This window comes from Sphaeramia orbicularis, chromosome 15, assembly GCF_902148855.1.
Source record: "Sphaeramia orbicularis chromosome 15, fSphaOr1.1, whole genome shotgun sequence".
Classification (NCBI taxonomy): Eukaryota; Metazoa; Chordata; class Actinopteri; order Kurtiformes; family Apogonidae; genus Sphaeramia; species Sphaeramia orbicularis.
In genome coordinates this window covers 33,692,235-33,715,519 of record NC_043971.1, presented here as the reverse complement: position 1 = coordinate 33,715,519, position 23,285 = coordinate 33,692,235, and the positions used below count along the sequence as shown (strand labels likewise).

Genomic DNA, 23,285 nt, shown 5'->3' with positions numbered 1-23,285 from the left:
AGGCAACATGGTATTCATCAATAAGCATTACATCTGTGGAATTCAGCGTGTAAGATAGATGTGACTTTGTAAGTCGTGTTGTAGGTTTATTCAGAGAATTGCAGACAAACAGAAAGCCATTCACAGTTTTATGTTTTCAGGTCAGCCCAATTTCTTATAAGGGCTAACTGATTTACAGTTCAGTACCCTTCAGCATGGACAAAGATACAACTGCAGGGTTTCTACAGGTCCATAAAAAGTCTAAACTTTAGGCCTTACAATCCAAAATAGACAAGTCTTAAAAATAGGTACTTTTGTAAAGCTGGACTTAATGCAGTATTGCTTTTAAATGTGTGCAACAAAAGAATGGAAAAAATCAACATGCAACCTGTAAGATTGATTCAACATGTGGAGCCCGGCCAGAATTGATCAGAATGAAAGAGTTCTTAAATTGCATTCATAATAATCTTTAACAGGTCTTAAACTCTTAAATGACGTGTTGAAACCAGCAGAATTGTTCCATAATTGCTAATACTGCTCTTGAATGTAGTTTACAGGATAGTTTTTCATCATTAACTGCTGTCATAACTGCAGAATGAGTATTTTTTTTCATAGTTTTTTTTTTTTTTTTTTTCAAAGTGCAGTTTGAGAGATTATACATGATTGTATTTTTGGTGCACAGCTTAAGAGTACAGTGGGAAGCATCCTGGGTAATGGAAGGGAAGGAAATCTGGTCAAACAGAGTAACATTTCCCATCTATTCTATCTTGTCCAAAGTAATTCACTCTCATGTGTTCTCGTTTTTAGCACTTTCTGTTAGTCAATCCCCAGTGTATCCAGGGCAAGCACTTTGCTTGATGTTATTAAAAATGAATGATCAGACACCAGAATTAGTCCTCTCTAAACAGCAGAATGAACCCCCTTTCTCTTTGTTCTCTCATCTCCCTGTCAGTCCGTATTTTCCTATTTAATGAAATTCTACATACATGAAGTGAAAGTAACAGGTTTTCCACTCCGTCATGATGTTGAATGCAATTATTTCTGCATGCTGAGTTGATATGTTATATGGAAAGAAGAGAGATAGGCATGGGCGGGAACACAGAGGAATCTGTTTTCAGTCTGCACCCATCCCTAGTTCCTCTCAAGCACGGACACTGTACAGAGAACCGGGCAGGCTTCTTGAGGTTTTACTGGTCTCTATGTGGCCCCTCAAGGGGGCCCTAGCCTGGGCCAGGCCTGCGGCATGTCTGGAGCTGATGGAGATCTTGAGCTTAAAGGCTATTCTGGTTTTCTTGTTCTTGTATACATCTTCTTCAGAAGCCATGTTCTTGCTTAAGCCTTTGAAAGAGCTACGGGCTAAGAGAAAAGGTACACACTTGTGTTTGTGTGTTTGTGTGTGTGTGCGCACTTGTCAATTCCTTTCTCTTGAGTTATTTATTTTCCGTGTGACTTCAATTGAAAGAAAGATGAAAATATTTACATCATTTCCAACCTAAATCTTTGGTCCTGTTTGGTTGTAGTGCTGCTGTTTGTTGCAGCATGTTTGTTGAGCTTTCTCTCACTTCTTTTCCTGCTGCTGTAAATGGGTCAGTTGGAACAAACACACAACCTTCAGCTGAACTGACATTCGGTGTGGATCCTGACCAACCCAATCAAAGTCTCAGACTCCAACAAATGTTTTTCTGTTTATTTGCGTCTTGCTAGAGAACGGTTAACTACAGTCTGAAACACTATGATGGAAATCTTCATATTATTATCATCATCTTTTAATATGATGCTAATCTTTCGAGTTATGAAGAGTGCCATGCTTTTCCAGTTTATCCAACCTGTTTGAGTGGACGTTAATGGCCACCGGCTGGGTCTTGGTCAGTCAACCAAAAACCAAACTATGTGTTAAGGGAGAGGACAGATGATGGATAAAATCCAACCTTCTCTTTTAAACAGTGATGTTTTCTTTCACCTCTTTACACTTTTCTGTTTTATCTGAGTATATAATACAGATTCAAACTTTTTTGAGTTTCAATCTGTATGTGTTCTATCTGTCTATGTTTTATCTGTAAATTCTCACAATCGTCTTCTCTCCTGCTATCTTGTCTCCCTCTTCACTTCAGGACTTCAGTCATCAAAGCTTGCAGAGGGGCTCCTCTGGTCCAGAGTCCAACACTAGCAGCCATGGTCCAGCTTCAACACTGCCACGAATGACCTCTCACTCCAACTCCAACACAGAACAAGGTCAGAGATGTATGCAATACAACCATAAGCATTCACACACTTGATGAATATGTAATGTTCCATGCACAATCACCAGCATTTTCTTAGAATCTGCTGTTCAGGTTCTTGTGACTGTGACCAGTTCATTAACTGTTGATAAAGGCCACTAAAGCTAAAGGCTGTTACTCTGTTTAGAGACACACACTGTGGCTGAACATGTGAGAGGCTGAGGATCTTCAAGTTAAGCATTCTTCTTTATTTAGTTTTTATAGTTTCTTTTTTGTATTAGAAATTATTGTATTATATATTGTATTACAACAACAGGATAAAAAGTCAGAAGCTTACAAAGATCCAAGCAGAAAACATGAGGAATTATAAATAAATTTGTAGCAGAGCTAGCTGGAATTATTAAAACAAAAAATCCATTTGACAGCATACGCTGCTGGTTACCAGATGAGAAAAGGTGAATGAATCTGAATCTTAACCTGAACCTCAGAGGGTTGGTGTAATATTTACCACATTTACTTCAATAGAGTTTTAAATACACAAACATATTTTACGATGACTATTGCATTTTATTTTAATAATGTAGATGAAATCACTGAAACACATGCCATTGAATTTTCTGATGAGCAGATATTCTATGAAAAAATACAACTAATAGTTAAATTTTGTCCAACCAAATCTGATTCAGCTTTCAAAACTCTAAATCGGTACAGCTGTAGCTTTGTTAATGGTCCATGCACTCCACTATAAATCTATATATGCTCTGTTTTTAGAAGATGGGGAACTGAAGAGGGACAGGAAAGTGCGCCCATTTTCTATGTTCGAGCCAACCGAGGTCCCGCCCGCCTCACTCCGCAAAAACCAGAGCAGTGATGACCTGGTCAGAGATGCACAGGTAATGAGGAAAAAAAGTGCTCTTTACTTTCTTACATCTTCAGAAGAGTCAGTCAGTGTGCACATTAAAGATTCATGTTGGTAATTACTGTTGCATCTATTGTGATCCCTCCAGTCTGCTGCCAAGCCACCAGTTAAGGTGCCTCCTCCTGTCCCCACCAAACCTAAAGGCCCCTCTGTCGTTCCCTATGGAAAATCAGCTCTCAACACAGGCACCTTCCCTAAAGCCAAGCCCCATAGCCAGCAGCCCCAGGGGCCCAGGGCCGCAGCCCTCTCCCACCGTCACAGAGCCAGACTCTCCCTCTCCATCAAAGCAGGACACCCCACCTGCAGCAACGGTACGGCCCTTCACCCCAGAGCTGCCCTCCTCCAAAGATGCCAGCTTGAGCAAACCACAGACCTTAGCTGCCAGCTCAATTTACTCCATGTACACGCAGCAGCTGGCTCTGGGAAGGCCTTCCAGCCTGGAGTGCAGGGAGCTCTCAACAGGGTACAGAACCGTGGAAATGGATTCACCAGTGGTAAGGAGACACAGTTTTTCAAAATTTGAGTAGTCTTAAATAAAGACATGTTACGTGTAAGGAAAAATGCTTTTCTGCTGTTCTCTTCAGCATTCACTATGATATTTACACTCCACTAACCAAGGCAGGGGCTAGAAAGGCTAAGCCATCTGTTATACACTCTATAGACCAGGTTTCAGTGGATGTCAAGTTTACGTCACCACAGTTGCACACACATTATGCTGGCAGAAAAACAGAGAGAAAAAGATGAGATCCCAAGAATAAAGAGTGAAAAGGTGTTATGTGTGTTGTAGATGCCACTATAGCAATGCAAGAAAAAAATGGAATACACCCAAAGTCTCCACCATTTATCACACATAATGGGAAAATTAATGTTGTAATTAATAATGATAAATGAGTAACAGTCATAACCACAAAGCTGTCATTCTCAGTAAGCTGTTTCATAACGGTAGACGCCATTGACAAATGCAAGATTAATGTGTAATCAGAAGCAGGAAGAGGGTAAGAAAAAAACCTGCTCATGTAGATTTCAACATCACTGAGCATTTATGAAGTTAATGCATGACTGGAGCATATGGCATTATTATACTTCACCTTTATATTGCACCAGAACTGAACACAAAATTAGCTTTAGCTTTTGTTCCACATAATAGCATTAGCCACCATCTAGGTTTGGCCTAAAAACATGCCACTGCTGTTCAAAATACAAGCATCCATTGGTTCGTGGGTGTTACTGTGGAGATGACATGTTGTAAGAGTTTCAGAGTTGTACATAATATCTCTTAAAGATGGCCTTTACATTTGCTGCCAGTGAAGTTTGCAAGTATCATAACAGGGGTCCACTTTGTGTTCCTATGTAGTGTACGGTAAACCAGTGATCCCCAGTGGAAGCACCCAGCCCAGAGAACCCTTACCTGGAGCGCCGCTCGCCTGCCTCAGAGAATGAGGTGGACCACAGCGGGGTGAACCATGGAGGACCCAGCCCATCTGAGGGCTCCCAACCAGAGACGGAGCGTATCCCCAGACCCCTTAGCCCCACCAAGCTGCTGCCTTTCATTTCCAACCCGTACCGTCATCAAAGCGATGGCGACCTAGAAGCCCTGAGAAAGAAGCTCTATAATGCCCCAAGACCCCTCAAGAAACGCAGCTCTATCACTGAGCCAGAGGGACCCGCAGGACCCAACATCCAGAAACTGCTTTATCAAAAAACCACACTGGCAGCTATGGAAACCACTGTCGTCACTCCAACCACTCCCACTTATGCTGGTGAAGCAGAGAAAGTTCCAGAGGGGCCTGCTGTTCCCATCATCCATCTGAATGGAGGAGAGAATGGCCACTCAGAGGGGGGGCAGACTGTGGAAGGAGGACAGGTACCATCTCAGATCCCAAGTGCTAATGTCCCCACCCCATCCTCTTCCGAACAGACCAACACACCTTCTGCCATGGCAGAGAGCGAAGACATTATCCCCCCACCTCCCCTTCCATCCAGCCCCGAGGCCTGATGACGTCCTTTTCCCTCCACCTCCCGCTGGACTGGAAGACACACTGCCCAGTCTTCCCCCTCCACCTCCAGAGGGCTTCCTGGAGGAGTTTCCACCCTACCCACCACCTCCGTACCCCAGTGGAGCAGAGCGACAGCTTGGGAGAGGACACATTCAATATGAAGGCACCAGAGGTCACCGGCCAGGTCACATACCACCGGTACGAATCAAGTCCCCACCTTTAAACTACCTTTTGTGTTCTGTCATGTTTGCTCTAGTGGAAGGTCACGGGATGTTCTCACACTGTAGTTAGTTTGCTGTGGTCTGAATCAGGTGATGATAGAAATTTTCTTCATTTGGTTTGTTTTATTTTAATACAAAAAATCCAATTAAATCAAAACCGATGACATCAAACTTTTAACTTTTAATCCATTTGATGGTCAGCTGTGTTTGGGATAGGAGTAAGACTGAATACAGGAAAAAGGTTGTGTGGTCAGGTGACATGTAGATTTCACCACCATTCACCATTTTCAACCCAGAGCTTTTTAAGTAGGGGTTTTGTCTTAATCTCAGAATTGGAAATATATGTTGACTTGAAATAATGTGAGCTAAATTGTACTAAAATGAACAGTTTTTAGTCTGATAACAAAGAAGCCACCACAGCCCTTAGGCCCACCACAAACCAAGGGAAAACCCTGCACAACACGTTTGTGGTCTCTGCCATTTGTCAGTGTGCAAAGCATAGCTTGGACACTACATTTAATTGATTCAGATAATGGTTAGACACATTCCCACCACAAATTTGCCATTTAAGAACGTATTTGGAGTTAGTGCAAGATCAGACTCAGACTGCTTCCTCTAAAGGGTCTAGCACAATTGTTTTGGTTCACACTGTGTTTGCATTTGGACAGAATGATACGCAAAGGAAAGAAAAAAAAATCATAGTAAGTGGGTGTGGTAATTTTGTATTTCATTTTCACTGCAAGAAGAAAACATAGAGACATGATGATAGCATTTTGCCTGTAGTTTTGACCAAACAAGTTCTGTAAGGGAATATCTGCAGAATATTATTTGTAGAGCAGGAAATGCAGGACAAGGCTTCACTGCTGTTTAGTTATGTGTTTGGCCATGTTCTGATTCTGGTAATATGTGATTCATTGTTCAGTTGTAGCGCACACCCACCCGTATGATATTTTAATCGATAGTAATAACAAACCAGAGTTGAATTTAACCACACCAAACAGCAAATGTGTGAAAACACAATTAGTGCAGCCTCATGAGTATACATGACATTGCTAAATGAGTTGTCGGTCGGGTCAGTGACCTGCTCTATTGTTATATAATGAAATAATCCCTTTAGGTATCGCTATTGTTTGAGGGAAAATGGGTCTTTTTCATCTTAAACTAAGCGGATACCCCTCTGCTTACCCATTTGCTTAAATGTGTTCTGTGTTGAAAATAAAACACTTATTCCTGATCCTTAAGAAGGTTTATGGTTTGGTGATTTTGCCCCAGAACAGTAAACCAATGACAAATCAGTATTGTGACCCATTTCACCACCCTCCCCTTTGTCAAATAAGCACTCAGAATCTGGTTAAGACCTGCTTAAAGAGTAAAAAAAAAAAAGTTTTTGCTAATCAGGTTGCGTAATTAGGTTGTTTTTGTGAGAAATATTTGTTTCTTAAAGCTCATGGTCCTAAACTGGATTAGCTGTTCAATAAGAGTTTGGAAACAAGTCCCTCCTCCTCTGTTTTCTGTCCAGATGAACATAACGGTGTAAACACCAGACAGGACAGACCTCACAGTGAGACTGTTGAAGTCTAATGTTCTGGTGTTTGTCTGCTCTGGATATTGACGCATTTATGTGATGGACATCTGTTGTTGCGTTTTTAGGGAAAGAGGACCAACTTGCGTAAACCAGGCTCTGAGCGCATTGATCACAGCATGAGAGTGAAGTTCAACCCACTGGCTCTTCTACTGGACTCCTCACTGGAGGGAGAGTTTGACCTGGTCCAGAGAATCATCTATGAGGTGAGTTTCCTCCAACAGTTTGGTAAACATACCTTTGTACTGTAAAGTGAACATGGTACCCTAGACATAAATGCTCATAATATGTCAACATTTCTTTTTAAAAGTAAACTGTTTCCCTTTATTACAACTGAATTGTCTTTTTCATAGGTGGAAGATCCCAGTCAGCCCAATGACGAAGGCATCACTGCTCTACATAATGCTGTTTGTGCTGGGCATACAGAGATTGTCAAGTTTCTGGTTCAGTTTGGTGTCAATGTCAACGCTGCTGACAGTGACGGCTGGTAATTTAATTACTTTCTATTACAGTTTAATTCATTAAAACATTGTCTTTTTGTAACCATATCTTGGAAGTGAGGTGGTTCCACTACTCAATTACAAAAATAGTAATAGTGTAGTTTAATCTTTGTACCTTCAAAATATGTCATAGTACATGAGTGGTACTTATTTTCCTTCTCCCTGCCTCTTTTAGGACGCCTCTACACTGTGCTGCCTCTTGCAACAATGTACAAGTGTGCAAGTTCCTAGTGGAGTCTGGTGCAGCGGTATTTGCTGACTTACAGCGACATGCAAACGGCAGCCGACAAATGTGAGGAGATGGAGGAGGGCTACACCCAGTGCTCCCAGTTCCTTACGGTCAGTTAAAGTGCTTTTCATTTAAGATAAAAGTTTATTTACTTTGTATTAACCGTGGTCATTGTCTTAAGTCCACTGTCCTGTGTGTACACTACTGGTGAAGTGTGTTTGTGCTCATAGTTTTGCTTGTGCTTATGTCAACAGGCGTGCAAGAGAAGATGGGCATCATGAACAGGGGTGTGGTCTATGGTCTGTGGGACTACACTGGTGAAAACCCTGATGAACTTCCATTCCGTGAAGGTGACTGCATGACCATCCTCCGCAGAGAAGATGAAGATGAGATTGAATGGTGGTGGGCGCGCATGGGCGACACTGAGGGTTACATTCCCCGCAACCTTCTCGGGGTGAGTATGTTTGACAAAACTATCATGGTATTATTTACTAGTACTTCATGACTCAGGAGTAACATCGTAGGTTTGTGGTAGTAGTTTGATAATGAGGTAAAAATTGTGTAATGTCATTGTATTTACCATGTAAAACAGTAATAAGACGATAAAAGCGAAACTTGAATTGAACTGAAATACTTTTGTTAGTTTTTGTGGACAAAAGGTAGAATTTTGCCCAGTGTGAGTACACACAAAAAACAGATCATAGTCCAAAACCAGACACAATAGAAGACACTTCCATAAAAACTGTATTAAAAGGAGTATTAGGACTCAGGTCAGTGTTATGGGCCAACTTATGTAAGGATGGTTACGAGGCAAAGCTATTTGGTAATATTTTAGTAACAATACAGTAACCTGACTACAGTAATTTAACATTTTACTGCCTTGATTTTCATGTTATTACACAAAAACTACCACAAGTGTTTTCGGTAACAAGTCACATGACACTTAAAATTTGTGCATTATACCCTGAAATGACCGGACTTTTTGTTATTTTGCAGGTATATATACAAATATGATAGTAGCCAGTAATGTGAATATTATTTACGCCATTATATGTTATTACAAAGTTGTCATGTAAAGTGTTAGACACACTGTGCTGACATGCCTTCTCATGTGTTTTACAGCTCTACCCCAGAATAAAGCCAAGACAGAGAAGCCTGGCTTAAAAAAAAACAACCTTCCCTGCACATTCCTGTCTGCCAGAACTCCGAAATGCACACAGATATACAAACTCACAGGCTTTAACAAACTGAGGAGGAGTGGGATGCTTCTGAAATGAAGGACAGACCAAACAAGATGAAGGATCTCAAACTATGAACTGTTGCCCATCCGGCACTTTTCTGTCTCGACAACAGAGAACTTTATTTTTCCAAGCCACACTAATGGCATTATATGTCTTTATTCCACTGTTTTTGTAATCTGATATAAGTGTCTGTAACTATTTCTTAAGTGACAGAAGCTCAAATGTTGGGATGTATATGGAACAAACAGTATTTTTATGCTAGCAAGTGTTGTTTTTTTTTTTTTACACTTTTGAATAGTCTTTTAAAACATGTCTTCTGGGCCACTGCTTGTTTTCTAACACTTGAAGGTGCATGACATGACTGAGTGAAAGATGATGATGATGGTGATGATGTGTTATAAATATTACCAAGACAATCTGTGGGGGCTTTGTTCCATCATTGTGTGTGTTGAGCGACTGTGCCTCTTTACAACTGCACTAGAGAGAGAGGTGTACAGTTGAACTTGTGATTACCACTGTTGTAGCTAAATAATCAGAACATTAAATAATTGCTGTCTATTGTTAGCTGAGCAGTGGTGAAGCTTTTGATTCTGCGTTGCTGTCATTCTATGGTCTGTGATATCCAAAGGGCCAGTATTGGCACGGGGTTGAGATGCCATAGATTCTATCTTTACTTGTAAGTTTCTTACAGCTGGTGAAATATGACAATAGATATGATATGGTTCTGAAAATGGACTTTGAGATTTTGCAAAAGACCATCCGCAAGAAGGACATATCATGCAGTATGGATCTGAATATTTCGTTACCACCTGTCCTGTGAATACGATAATGTACAAAGGCAAACCTAATGTCAATAACCTTGCCTTGACTTTACTTTTACTTTCTAGTAAGCAATCTGACATTATGTTTAAAACAAAAAGTTTTTCTTCAACTCTAATTACATCTTCCTGCAAAAAAGTAACTTACCATTCATCACAAGTTCCTGACATTCATTGCATATCTGTCAATGCAGATGTATTTATTTTTGTTACTTTTTTTCTTTAGCCTTTTTGTCAAAACTATAACCACACATGTAGTTTTAAAACATTTACAATAAAATACTTTGTACTAAGTTAGTACTGTCATCTTGTTAATGATCTCTAAGGTGTTTTTTGTTTTGTTTTGTTTTTTTGTTTTCAGTATGTTAAGTAGTTGTTTTTCCTTTCTCTTCAGGTGCCAAAAGAATAATCTTATTACTTTTCCCTTTTTGCAGTAAAATGACATTCTGGAAGACATGTTTCATGATTAGGGTTCCCACAGGGTCTTAAAAAGTCTTGAATTTACAAATCTGCATTTAATACCTTTAAAAAAAGTCTTTAAAAGGTATTCAATTTGATATGGTAGTCATGGTTAAGTCATGTTGCTATAAACTTGTTGACTATATTATGTCAAAATGTGACTCAGTTCCACCCCTACAATTTATATTGAAATTGGGAACCAGTTATTGCTAACTTTGCAGCCCCTGGTGAGAAATGACTCAAAACAGTGGGAATTAAGACGGAGTAAATAAATAAATTTTTCTAAATTCTAGGAGTCATGAATTATTGCCAGTATGGCCATGAAATGGGCATTAAATTTAGTTCTAAGTAGTCTTAAAAAAGTCTTAAAAGCTCTTCAATTTAACTTGTAGAAACCCTGTTTGATGATCAGTGCAGAAGTAGTAATCATATGCTTTTGTTCTGTAAAAATAGGAAATACCACAGTGTAGAAATACTCCATTAAAAGTACTAGTGGCATTGTATCTGTGGTGCCATTGTACAATAGCGCCCTCCCGTGGTGCAACAGTGGCATTGCACCCGTATGCTCTTCTGTGCTGCACATCGGTACACGCATCGGACACAGAACGTCCATTATAGTAGGATTATCTGCAAAACGCACTTTCATTACGCAGAATGATACCTTTTCAAAGTGTTGCGTAATAATTCATTACTCAAAAATACATCTGACAGCATTTTAATGTAGTTCATCAATGGAGCCAGTTTTAGATACTACTGTAATGTTGCTTCCTATCATAGATATAATACAACATACTCATTTATATCAAGAGTAACAGCTTTTAAGTGTCTAATAAATGGAATGCTGTAAAAAGCACAATATTTGCTTCTAAAAGTACAAATTCTACTTGAATGAACTTACTTCATTATCTCTAAATCAGTGGTATTTGTAAGAAGAAGAAAGAAAACCAATCATGTTAAAACCTAACATTTGCCGCAGCCATACATTTTATAAACTGAAATACACTATGCAGTCGCCTCACAGGACTATTTTAGACCACAACATGAATACTGAGCAGCCGGCTGCTTACATTCTGGGCATCTATACTAAAAACTTGAGCATATGGTTACATTCCCACTATAGGCATATGCACTAGAGCGCCGTTCAGATTTATAGCTGATTGTTTTTGGTTTGGATGTTCACTTTTTCCAAGAACATGGCCAATTTCAGACTCTGGTGTGAAGTGGTGGACTGAAAGGAGCAAAAAAATGATGTGACATGAAATGTGACGTAAATACAGATGCCCCTGAAGAAAGAGGAGGATGGATGGATGGATGATAGATAGGATAGATAGATAGATAGATAGATAGATGATAGATAGATAGATAGATAGATAGATAGATAGATAGATAGATAGATAGATAGATAGATAGATGATAGATAGATAGAGATACTTTATTAATCCCAGGTTGACATCAAGGTTAGTATATATTCCAAAAAAAAAGAACTTACTCTAGAAAACTTCCAGTACGATGCTGTAAACAAAGACTTGTAATTTAAAAATCTGTGAAAAAAATACTGCAATATGTGTGGGTTATGTGATTACATCTTTGCTGTAATCTAATACTAGTCGCTTTTCCATTGACCCTCAAATTGGGCAAATATAACTTGCGCATAAAAATTTACCTCATGGAAAAACGACAATTTCGCTAAAAGTCTCATTTTTCGATTATAAGTCTTTGCGCTGTCAAGAGGTGGTTTTTCGGGCGTAGCGTAAATAGTATATGAAGCAAAACTGCAATGGGAAGACCTTTTTTCGCAACTAAAATCAGGTGAATTAAAAAAAAAAACGGATGTTGAAGGTTGTTAAAACAAGCAAAGAAGAAGAAGAAACATGTCGCAGTATGTGTGGACACACCAGGAAACCCAATCATTTTTTAATTTAGCACAAGATAGAGGGATAATTTATAATAATAATGAATATATCTGTAAATCAACACCATATTTACGTTCGCTGCCATGTTTATGGAATGACTTCTCGTGTCATCTCGCGATAATAAAAAACAAATCATCGCATTTGTGATTTAATGGAAAAACCGACGTTATGCACTTCTGTTTTTTCGACATTTAGTAAATATCAGTAAAGTTTTGCACAGATGTCCAATGGAAAAGCGACTACTTCTGTGTTATTAATTGGCAACTTCATCTGTGCAGCACTTGGAGTCCAAGGAAAATTTCCCTGAGGGGACAATAAAGTGTTTATCGTATCGTATCGTATACTGCAAAACATCAGATACGTTTCTGATATAGTACCACATAGGAAAGTGGCCTGGGTCTGATTTGGGAAATAAAAAACAATCAGATTTGGGTCACATATAGAAAAAAGTGAGATCTGGGACACGTTTGTCAGCAGTATGAAGTCATGATGTATACAGGGTGGGGAAGCAAAATTTACAATGAACATTCAGTTGTTTTTCTCAGCAGGCACTACGTCAATTGTTTTGAAACCAAACATATATTGATGTCATAATCATACCTAACTATTATCCATACCTTTTCAGAAACTTTTGCCCATATGAGTAATCAGGAAAGCAAACATCAAAGAGTGTGTGATTTGCTGAATGCACTCGTCACACCAAAGGAGATTTCAAAAATAGTTGGAGTGTCCATAAAGACTGTTTATAATGGAAAGAAGAGAATGACTATGAGCAAAACTAGTACGAGAAAGTCTGGAAGATACTATTAAAGAAGAATGGGAGAAGATGTCACCCGAATATTTGAGGAACACTTGCACAAGTTTCAGGAAGCGTGTGAAGGCAGTTATTGAGAAAGAAGGAGGACACATAGAATAAAAACATTTTCTATGATGTAAATTTCTTGTGGCAAATGGTTCTCATGACTTTCAATAAACTAATTGGTCATACACTATCTTTCAATCCCTGCCTCAAAATATTGTAAATTTTGCTTCCCCACCCTTACATGTGAGATGCAATAAAAGAGCAACAACATACACATGAATGCAATAGTGAAAGTTATCCAAAACATCCTATATAGTAAAACAAAACATTGACAAAGACCTTTTTACTGCAGAATGAATATTGCAGTAAAAGATCTCTGTGAAAACAACTGTTTCTTGTTGTCGACCATTTTCATTGTGTTAATTAATATTCTGCCTAAAAAGAATGATCTAAACCAGTGTTTTTCAACCTTGGGGTCGGGACCCTACGTGGGGTCGCCTGGAATTCAAATGGGGTCGCCTGGAATTTCTAGTAATTGATAAAAATAAAATAAAAACTGACTAATAAAAAATATATGGTGAGTTAAGAGAGACAATCACAATACATAAAAGACATGACAAACTCTGAAGCTGAACCTGAAACACTGTGGGACTGTTTCTTTCAAATGTCATTGTGGCTGATTTCAGATTCTGCAGCTCTTTCATAATTTGTAGTTTGAGTTATTGTTTTTTCAGTATTAATGTGCAGCCTTCGGACTGACTGTACAAAATTCTCCCTTTGTGCAGTAATCTACACCTGGCTTTTCTGCCTCTGTCCACAATAATATACATTATATAGCTTTAATGTCGTGTAAAATTAACATTTATTTGCAACATAGTATAGCAAACTATTACATGATCAAAAACAAATACATTTTAGCAAAAAAAAAAAAAAAAGGCTCCGTTTTGAATGTTGCCAGAAATTTGTGATGTTTAAAATGGGGTCACGAGCCAAAAAAGGTTGGGAACCACTGATCTAAACACTCCAACTCCACTATGACCAGTTCAAATGGAATCTGATTGGTCACATTTTAGAGAAAAATAAAAGAAAGAAAAAGAAATGTGAACAGAAAAAAAAAAAAAAGTAATGCGAGCAGGTGTCAGCATTGAGGCTTCGCAGAGTGAATGTCATTTTCTTGTGCCGCTGAAGTTTTAAGACAAACTGGAGGTAGGTACTTTTAATTACACAATTAATTCTCCGTCTGTCAGACTAGAGATTGTTTTCTGCCTGTGATTCAAAAGCCAGAAAGAAATTAAAGAGTGTTCCCATTTCTCATTAATTTAACTGTCCTGAGGCTTACAGCTTTAGTTAACTGTGTGACTAAATAATTACAAATATAAGCAGGTGACAGCTTAATTTCCCCTTGACATACATGTGAAAAATAAGAAAACAACCAAACCACAGTACGGTGAGAAAATGTAAATGAACAGTCTTTATGTCTGAAGTCAAGGAAATCTCAGAGGAAGAATATTTTGTCATTGCAGGTTCAGGTAAAGCGTGAGTAAAGTAGATGTTTTTGTTTTTTTGGTTTTTTTCTTAAGCGCTGAAAAGTTGTCTCACTTAGTATCTTTATGCAGCATAGCAATATTTCCATCTATGAGCCAACCATTCCACTGCACCCCTTAAGTAATGAGATAAAAAATCAAAATTCAACGTCAAAAGTCCCTGAGTGAATGAATAATTGATGCGTACATTCATAATGCAGTAAAAAGTCTATATAAGGGAGAGAAGTGGTTCTAAACTGACTGACAGACGTGTGTTTTCTTGCACTTTCAGAGCATTTATTGATCACTGCACTAAACTATAATTATCCCTTTGTGTTTTCCTGAGCAGTGTGAAGATCTGCAGCCTGTACAGCAACAGATAAAAGTAGGATCTGTGCTGCTGCTGCCCCTGGCCTGTGCAATATAATGACTCAAATCTCATTTATATCCCCTCTGGGCATGTTGTTTCATTGGGTTTGTGCTTCTCTTGGGATGAGAACAGTAGAGAGTGATGGAGCCAGGCGCCTTCATTAAGTGTTGAAGCCTCGTGTGTACATACTGTCCAAATTTAACGGCATATGAGATCTGCCTCACCATGAATCTCCCCTAATCTAGAGATGCAAAACAAAATATTTTTTTTTACCTCTAGGGATTGCAGAGGAAGAAGTGGGAGGTGAAGAAATAGATGAGGATCCACAGGAGGAATTATGTGTGCATGCCTGGAAGTGAGCTATTCTTTCCTCCACAGAAAACCACCAAAGGCGTGAGATGTGGTGACATCTTCAGTGTCTACAGCCGTGGAGGAACTACTCAGGTCTTGTTGAGCTAAAAGTAGCCGCAACACTGCAAAAATACTTGATGATACTTTATATTAAGGTACATATATTTAGCTGCTTTCATTCTTTCTTTCTTTTTACCCCTTTAACCCTATCGGCCCGCCCGTGGGCCAAAAAAATTATATTAATATTCATCTACTATAAAAATAATAAATCAGGACAATGGATGTTTTTTTCAACTTTTGCTCAAACTTTAGACCCTAATGTTAATAAAAGTACATCAAAAGTGTATTTTAGTGCAAACTTTAATGTTCAAACATGATTTTTAATCTTTGTGGGATGAAATATACGCTATTAAAATCTCCAACACGAACAATTATAGCATATCATCGTCAATCCAGCCGAAAAAAAAACAGGTGAGGATAAAAAATTCTAATTTCTCTTTTAGTTTGTTACAGTTTACTCAGGCATAGTAATAGAGACAATATTTTAGACAATGGGAATAGATTCTGTGAGGTCTCTGAATTTTCATAGACACCAAGAACATCCATATGAACCTTATTATTATGGAGTAATTCTTCATTTACTTTGGGTATGTCTTTTTAGGCGTTTTTCCCCTGAAAATTTGGTCAGGGTTAAACAGGTTAACACATATCTTTATTAACCTTTTCATGCATAGTGGTCACTACAGCAGACAGTTACTCAAAACTGTTGTATATTTATGGGTGTTGTTGTTTTAGTTCCGTATCAGCCAACACAGTGGACACATATTCATCATCTCATACACTGCAATTCATACCATTACTGTAACTTGCTGTTATTGAAAAACCTGATCTGCACTAACATGTGTAAATCCGTTGTTAATTGTTAGACAATTTTTTTTTTTTTGCATATTATCTCCATGAAGTGAGTAATAACTAGCATTAGAATATGTTAAAATGTGAAGAAACATCAGATTAGCGGCATTAAAAATGTTTTTATTTCATTGTTTTCTTATCACTTTCTGATACTGGGATTTAAACACGTTTCTTTACTTCAAAAATTTAAATCATGGACATTTTGTAATTCCATGACAAAAAAACAAAACAAAACTCGATCGCATTGTTTTTTTCATGCCGAAGGAGGAATAAAAACACTTGAGAAAAAAATTCTTGACTAAGGTTCATGCATGAAAGGGTTAAAGTTTTAACATACTATGTTTTTTTGTTTTTTTTTTTACATAAATTGGTAATATTGTGTGGGTCTCCCTTGAACATAAACCCCCAGACCCCCCCCCAAGATCACCTCTGAATTTTGGAACAGCAGTGAAAGTAAATAACAAAATAATAATTGACAGACAATATAAGTAGTAGTAACTTAAATACTTCTCACACCCATTTTTGTATACCTGATATATAATCAAACATCATTTAAAAAAAAGGGTATGTTCTCACTTTGTAAGTTATGATGATGAGATATCAGGACTTGATTAAAAATTTTAGAAATGAATTCCATATCTTGTGGAAGACATGAGTTTCCCATTTAATTGTGTATGTGTTCCTTTCAATAGCTCTGCAGGATAAGAGTTCAGCAATCCATGAATTCAACGATGGACAGTCAACACTTTTCCAGTGTCTAGCTATAAGACGCTTCACATGTATTAGACAGAGGTTCACCAGCCTACTTTCATGAGTTCTAAGTGCTAAAGTTTCTGGAATAAGACCTGGAATACAGATCTCTGGGCACACTGGGATTTCTTTGCCTATAATTTTGGAAATTGTGTTCATTATCCTTCTCCAAAATTCTTGCATATGTTCACATTTCCAAATACAGTGATACAAGGTACCACCCTCGGTTCCACATTTCATACAGGTGTCTGGGATATTAGGGCTGAATTTGTTAAGTTTTTCAAGAGTTATATAGGTTCTCATAAGCCAGTTATATTGAATTAATTTAAATCTGCTCTTAATGGATATTGTTTGCACCTGGGAACAAGCTTTCTCCCGTTCCTGCTGTATAATATGTGTCTGGAGGTCTTCTATCCATGCTAATCTTTTATAATTTGAGAACTCTGTAGTAATTTTTATCCTTTTTTTTTTATATATAATTGAGATCTTCCCCTTACTATAGGGGTCTGATGTTGTCATTTCTTCTAAATTTAGCTGCTTTCTTAGTAGCACACATATAAGTAGCATTTTGGCTTCATCAATCATTATAAAGTCTCATTCATGAGGTTTTTGTATGATCATGACTGCATTTTACAACTTCCTTACTTTAGTAAAAATATAAGAAAAGTGGCAACCTATTATCCATGTCAGTATTAGTTTACTGTCCTTGGGAAATCTCATTAAAGAGATGACACTTTTTCCCTACAGGTCAGTTTGTCTGTTTTGTCTGGTTACAACTTGTCTGACTATGGCTTTGTCTGTGTGTGACTGGCATTTTCTCTATACACCAAGGATCTTTTCGTGTGGTTTTTGACCCATCGGATTTGGCCCCCGGGTTGCATGTTTGACACCTGTGTTGTAGAAGATGACCGTGTTTCCACAGTACTACAGAGCCTCTGAACGCCAAATGGGTCATATCTGATTACCATGAAAAGATGACAAACTGCATTTAACTCCAATTATTTATACTTGTTATAGATTTAGTGGTTTCAAAAGTTAAAAAAAAAATGTTGTCGAAGATGATGGTGTTTCCACGGTAACTCCGGAACCCTCTGAATGTCCAAATGAGTCATATCTGATGACTATGAAAAAGACGACAAACTGCATTTACAACATTTATTTACATGCATTGATAGGATTAGTGGTCAAGAGTTATTAAACCCTTTCATGCATGAATTATGAGAACCTTAATCAAGATTTTTTTTCCTGAGTGTTTTTATTCCTCTTAGGCATGAAAAAAACCCCCAATATGATTGAATTTTTTTTTTTTTTTTAAATCAACCTGTTTTTTCCATAGAGTTACAAAAATGTCCACTGAGGTACACCATGAATTTTATTCTTGAAGCAAAGAAACATGTATTTACAACCCAATATCATAAAGTGATATGAAAAAGTGAAATGAAACCATGTTTAATGCAGGCTAATCTGATGTTTTCTCACATTTTAACATATTCTAATACTAGTTATTACTCACTTCATGGAGATAATATGCAAAAAAATAAATATTAACAATTGATTTCCACTCAAGACCAATCAGAACAGCAAAGTTACAATAATGGTATGAATTGCAGTTTATGAGATGATGCATAAGTGTCCACTGTGTTGGCTGATATGGAACTAAAACAACAAAACCCATGAATATACAAGATTAAAGCTGTAGAATAACTGTCCACTGTAGTGACCACTATGCATGAAAGGGTTAAACAGTTTGGATCAGTAGATGCTTTTGGTTGCTAGTGGCTGTTTGGGTCTTTATGGGTTAATCATCAGTGCTTTACAGTGTGAATATAGGACATAAGTCAGGATCAGTTTGACTTATTTATCTTGTTGCTGTCCTCCATCAGGTGCCAGACAAAGCATAAACTGTGCAGATAACTGAGCAGACTGGTTCCCCAGGTCATAGTGTTTGTGGTCTGTTGTAACCTTGCTGTGGTTAGTGTGACTCAGATTTAACCTTTAGCGTGGCACAGTAAGAGCAGTTGTTTAGGATTCGGAATCAGTATTATTATCACTCAGAGACAGTTTGTGTTAATGAGCTTTGTAAGACGTTCTCACAGACTATAACACATTTCATGACTTTCTGGTGCTGTATTTGAAAAACTAGATTATTAAATCATGAATTACATGCGTTTTTAAACTCTGGCTGAAATTTAAGTAAAAGTAACAGCTCAACAGATACTTAAGCTGATGAATGAATCAGTCAACAGCAGCTTCATTGAGTCAGATGGAATACAGCACATACATAATAACACTGGGGTCTACAACTATCACTAAATAATATAACAGTCAGTTAAAAATGTATTCAACTCAGAAAAAACATTAAAAAACAATGCATGTTTAGGGATCACATGACTTACTACCCATCCCATTAGGATGCTATTAAGTGATTTGATCATTTCTGATATGATGCTTTCTTTTGTTTGTTTTGCTGGAGTTTTGCTTCACAAAGTGATTAAGGATTTTCTTTTCATTTCATCATTGTAGAAGGGTGCCAAGGATCTTTCTTTCTTTTTCCTTTTTTCCCCTCATAATACAGATAGAATATACTACTCATCATAGAATGTTTATAGGCTTTTATAGAGGGAAGCAAATGTCCTTAATACAGACTTAAACAGCATCTCCTGTTACATTATAATATACAGTATGTTTGTGATGCCTTAACCCATAAAGACCCAGCGATACTTTTGTGTCAGTTCCCACAGTATCTTTTCCTCTATATTAAACCTTTCTTAGTGATATATCACCATTTATTGTAATATTATCTTCAATCACTTATTTTCCTATATTTATTTGCTGATCATATATATGTTCATAAAAGCTCAGATTAAAGTTAAGGGTTATTATGTCAGCTAAATCTATCATTAACTGAACATATACCCAGTGTGTCCATCCACTGTCACTGATCCAACTTCATGGGTTTTACTGGTGAAACAATGTTGTAGAAGATGATGGTGTTTCCACGGTAACTACAGAGCCCCTGAACGTCCACAATGGGTCATATCTGATGACCATGAAAAGATGACAAACTGCATTTAACTACTCCAATTATTATACTTATTAATAGATTTAGTGGTTCAGAAGCTATTAAAACATTTACATTGGTAGATGATTTGGTTGATCCTGGATGTTGTGTCTTTATGGGGTTAAATGAAATATTTAAATAGAAATACTCCCATCTATTAAAACAGCCTCAGTAGAACGGGATGCTTTTGAACTGACGCCCCACAGGATGTTTAAAAAGCACTAATTAAAACAGAAATAATTACATGAAGCCATTAGTTACACGAGACACAAATTTATTAAAAAAACGTGATGACAGAATAAAACACATGAGACATGATGATAATTTAAATCTAGTTGGATTATGATTTATCTATGAAATAAACATTTCTCTGAATGTGTTTTACCCTTTTTTTTTTTTTTTTTTTTTGGATTTGCTATTTTGTTTTTAAATAGACTCCTGAGTCTGGCAATTAAGATGATGATGATGATGATGATGATAATTAAATAAACAATTTTGATGTATCAGTTGAACTTTTAGGATGAGGTGAATCAATGTTATAACATATTTTGAGTTCAGGGTTTGCACAACAACATTAGAAGGTGAATTATATTCTTCTGTGTATATGGAACATACAGTCCTGAACAAAATCTTCAGACTGGAAAGAAATTACAGTGATCCGCATTTGTCAGTGGTGGGATCATAACCAGGTTGTAAGTAAGACTTCAAAAATGTAAAAAAGAAGAAATTGGACCAAGAGACACAAAGAAAAGAATAGGCAATTCATTGAAATTTCACATTAACTATAAACAGCCTGTTCATCATAACTGACCAGCTGAAGATTCCAAACCACCCCATGAGATGCATTTGTATAGAGCAAAACTTACACTGAAGACGTTAACAGTCAGCGTGTCAGACTCATTTTAGCCCAATTGATCTCAAGTGGGTCGGACCAGTAACATAATAGCAAAATAACCTACAAATAAAGACAACTCCAAATTCTAAACTCTAAAATTTCAACAATATTATGCCTGTTACTAAATCATTTATGCCATTATTGATGCACTGAAATGTCTTCATACAAATCTTTGGTGATTTGGTTTCAATGTTATATTTGAAAGAAACAAACAAACAATCTGTCACGCACAGGTATAACATGTAGTTGAGGCGTATTACTGCTAAAATTTCATGCATTTTTCTGAGGAAATTTCAGGTTATTCATGGTTGTTCAGGTTATGTCCAACCTTTTTTGAAAGGATAGTTTGTAAATGTAACTGTAATACACTAAAACAAAGACAAAAAAAATTGGAATTCTCATTATTTATAAGCTATTATGCTATTATTTTAATGGTCTGGCCCACTTGAGATCACATGGAGCTGTATGTGGCACCTCTCCCTACTCGACACTTCCTATTTATACACATAGAATAGAATGGAATGCCTTTATTGTCATTATACATATGTACAACGAAATTAAAAGAGACAACTCTCAATGGTTGCATAGTGCAAAACAGTTTAAAAGAAAAGAAAAGAAAACGAAAAGAAAAGTGTAAATATATATACAGAATAAAAACAAGCATGTCAACCAACCAAGAAACAGTAGAGATAAATGCATACTGCACTTTGACCCTGGCTGGACACTAAGGATATATGTTAAATATATATCCTTAGTTGAGGTATTGTCACTGCAACGTGTTCAGTACCCGTGTTGCACTTGGGTAAAACGTCATCATCAACATCAGTAATCACCTTTGACCAGGTGAAGTAATTACATACTGGGATCAAGTAGATCAAGTAACTTTATTTATAAAGAATAAATCACATTGTCACAATCATTTCATGAGAAGAGGTAAAAATATTTTATTCCAACTTCAGTGTATTTACATTTCTGAAACCTACTGTATTAACTCCTTGTGGAATTTAAAGTATTTTTTACTATTGTGTTTTTACTATTGTTGTTTTTTAAGTTTGTGATACTGCTGGAACCTGTAAATTTCCCTATGGGATGAATAAAGTATCTATTTATGACTGACTGACTGACTGACTGACTGACTGACTGAATGAATGAATGAATGAATGAATGAATGAATGAATATTTATTTCAGTTATGTACAAAAACACATACATATAAAAAACAAACAAACACACAAACATAAAATTAACACAATTGGTAACTGAAAAAAGAAAGAAGCTGAAGTCAGAGGCTTATTTCTGCTTCTCCTATTCCCATCCTTTCTCCAACTCCACACTTGAAGTTGTAGCAGATAAAACATTAACACAAATTATTCTACATTCGGTTTCTTAAGTCACTTTGAAATCATATTACTTTCATAGCCTTTGAGAATTTGATGATTTAAAGCTTTTTTGAAACTCGACAGCGAGCTACACAATTTCACTTCATCCTTCAACTGGTTCCATAATTTGACACCAATAACAGAAACACAGCGATATTTAACGTTTGTTCTTACTTTACGTGTTTCATACATAAACATCCCTCTTAAATTATAATTCCATTTTCTTAACTTAACATTTTTCTGAATATAAACAGGAAGCCTTTTCCTTTTAGCGCGAAACATAATTTCCATTGTTTTTAAATATACAATATCAAAAAATTTTAATAAACCAGGTTCTACAAAAAATGGATTACTTGATTGAAGATAACCAGCTTTATTTATGACTCTAATAGCTTTTTTTTGGAGTTTAATTATCGGGGCTATATTAATTTTATACACATTGCCCCATATTTCCACACAGTATGACATATATGGCATTACAAATGAACAATACAATATATGCAAACATTTCTTGTTTAACAAATCTCGAGTTTTATAAAGAATTGCAACAGCCTTGGACATCTATCTATCTATCTATCTATCTATCTATCTATCTATCTATCTATCTATCTATCTATCTATCTATCTATCTATCTATCTATCTATCTAATAATTGAAAAATGAGACTTTTTGCAAAATTGTCGTTTTTCCATGAGGTAAATTTTTATGCGCAAGTTATATTTGCTCAATTTGAGGGTCAATGGAAAAGCGACAAGTATTAGATTAGAGCAAAGATACAATCACATAACCCACACATATTGCTGTATTTATTTTGTTTACAGCGTTGTACAGGAAGTTTTCTAGAGTAAGTTCTTTAGCAAGTTTTTTTTTTTTTTTTTTGGAATATATACTAACTTTAATGTCAGCCTGGGATTAATAAAGTATCTATCTATCTATCTATCTATCTATCTATCTATCTATCTATCTATCTATCTATCTATCTATCTATCTATCTATCTATCTATCTATCTATCTATCTATCTATCTATCTATCTATCTATCTATCTAATCCTTGCTGTGTGTGCACTTCCCTGTTTGAACACTAGGTGTCAGTGTGACGTCACCTGCAGATTGGACTGGGACAGGTTAGGTCTCTGCACCTTTTCTTCTCTCTCTGCGCTACCTCT

At 36.8% G+C, this 23,285-nt stretch overlaps 2 pseudogenes; one reads left to right on the top strand and one right to left on the bottom strand.

The window, feature by feature from the left end:
- LOC115433877 (apoptosis-stimulating of p53 protein 2-like) overlaps nt 1-1,303 on the bottom strand; it is a 9,504-nt pseudogene extending 8,201 nt beyond the window's left edge.
- Nucleotides 1,304-1,823: 520 nt separating this feature from the next.
- LOC115433876 (apoptosis-stimulating of p53 protein 2-like) lies at nt 1,824-8,817 on the top strand (annotated as a pseudogene).
- The last annotated feature ends 14,468 nt before the right edge of the window (nt 8,818-23,285 follow it).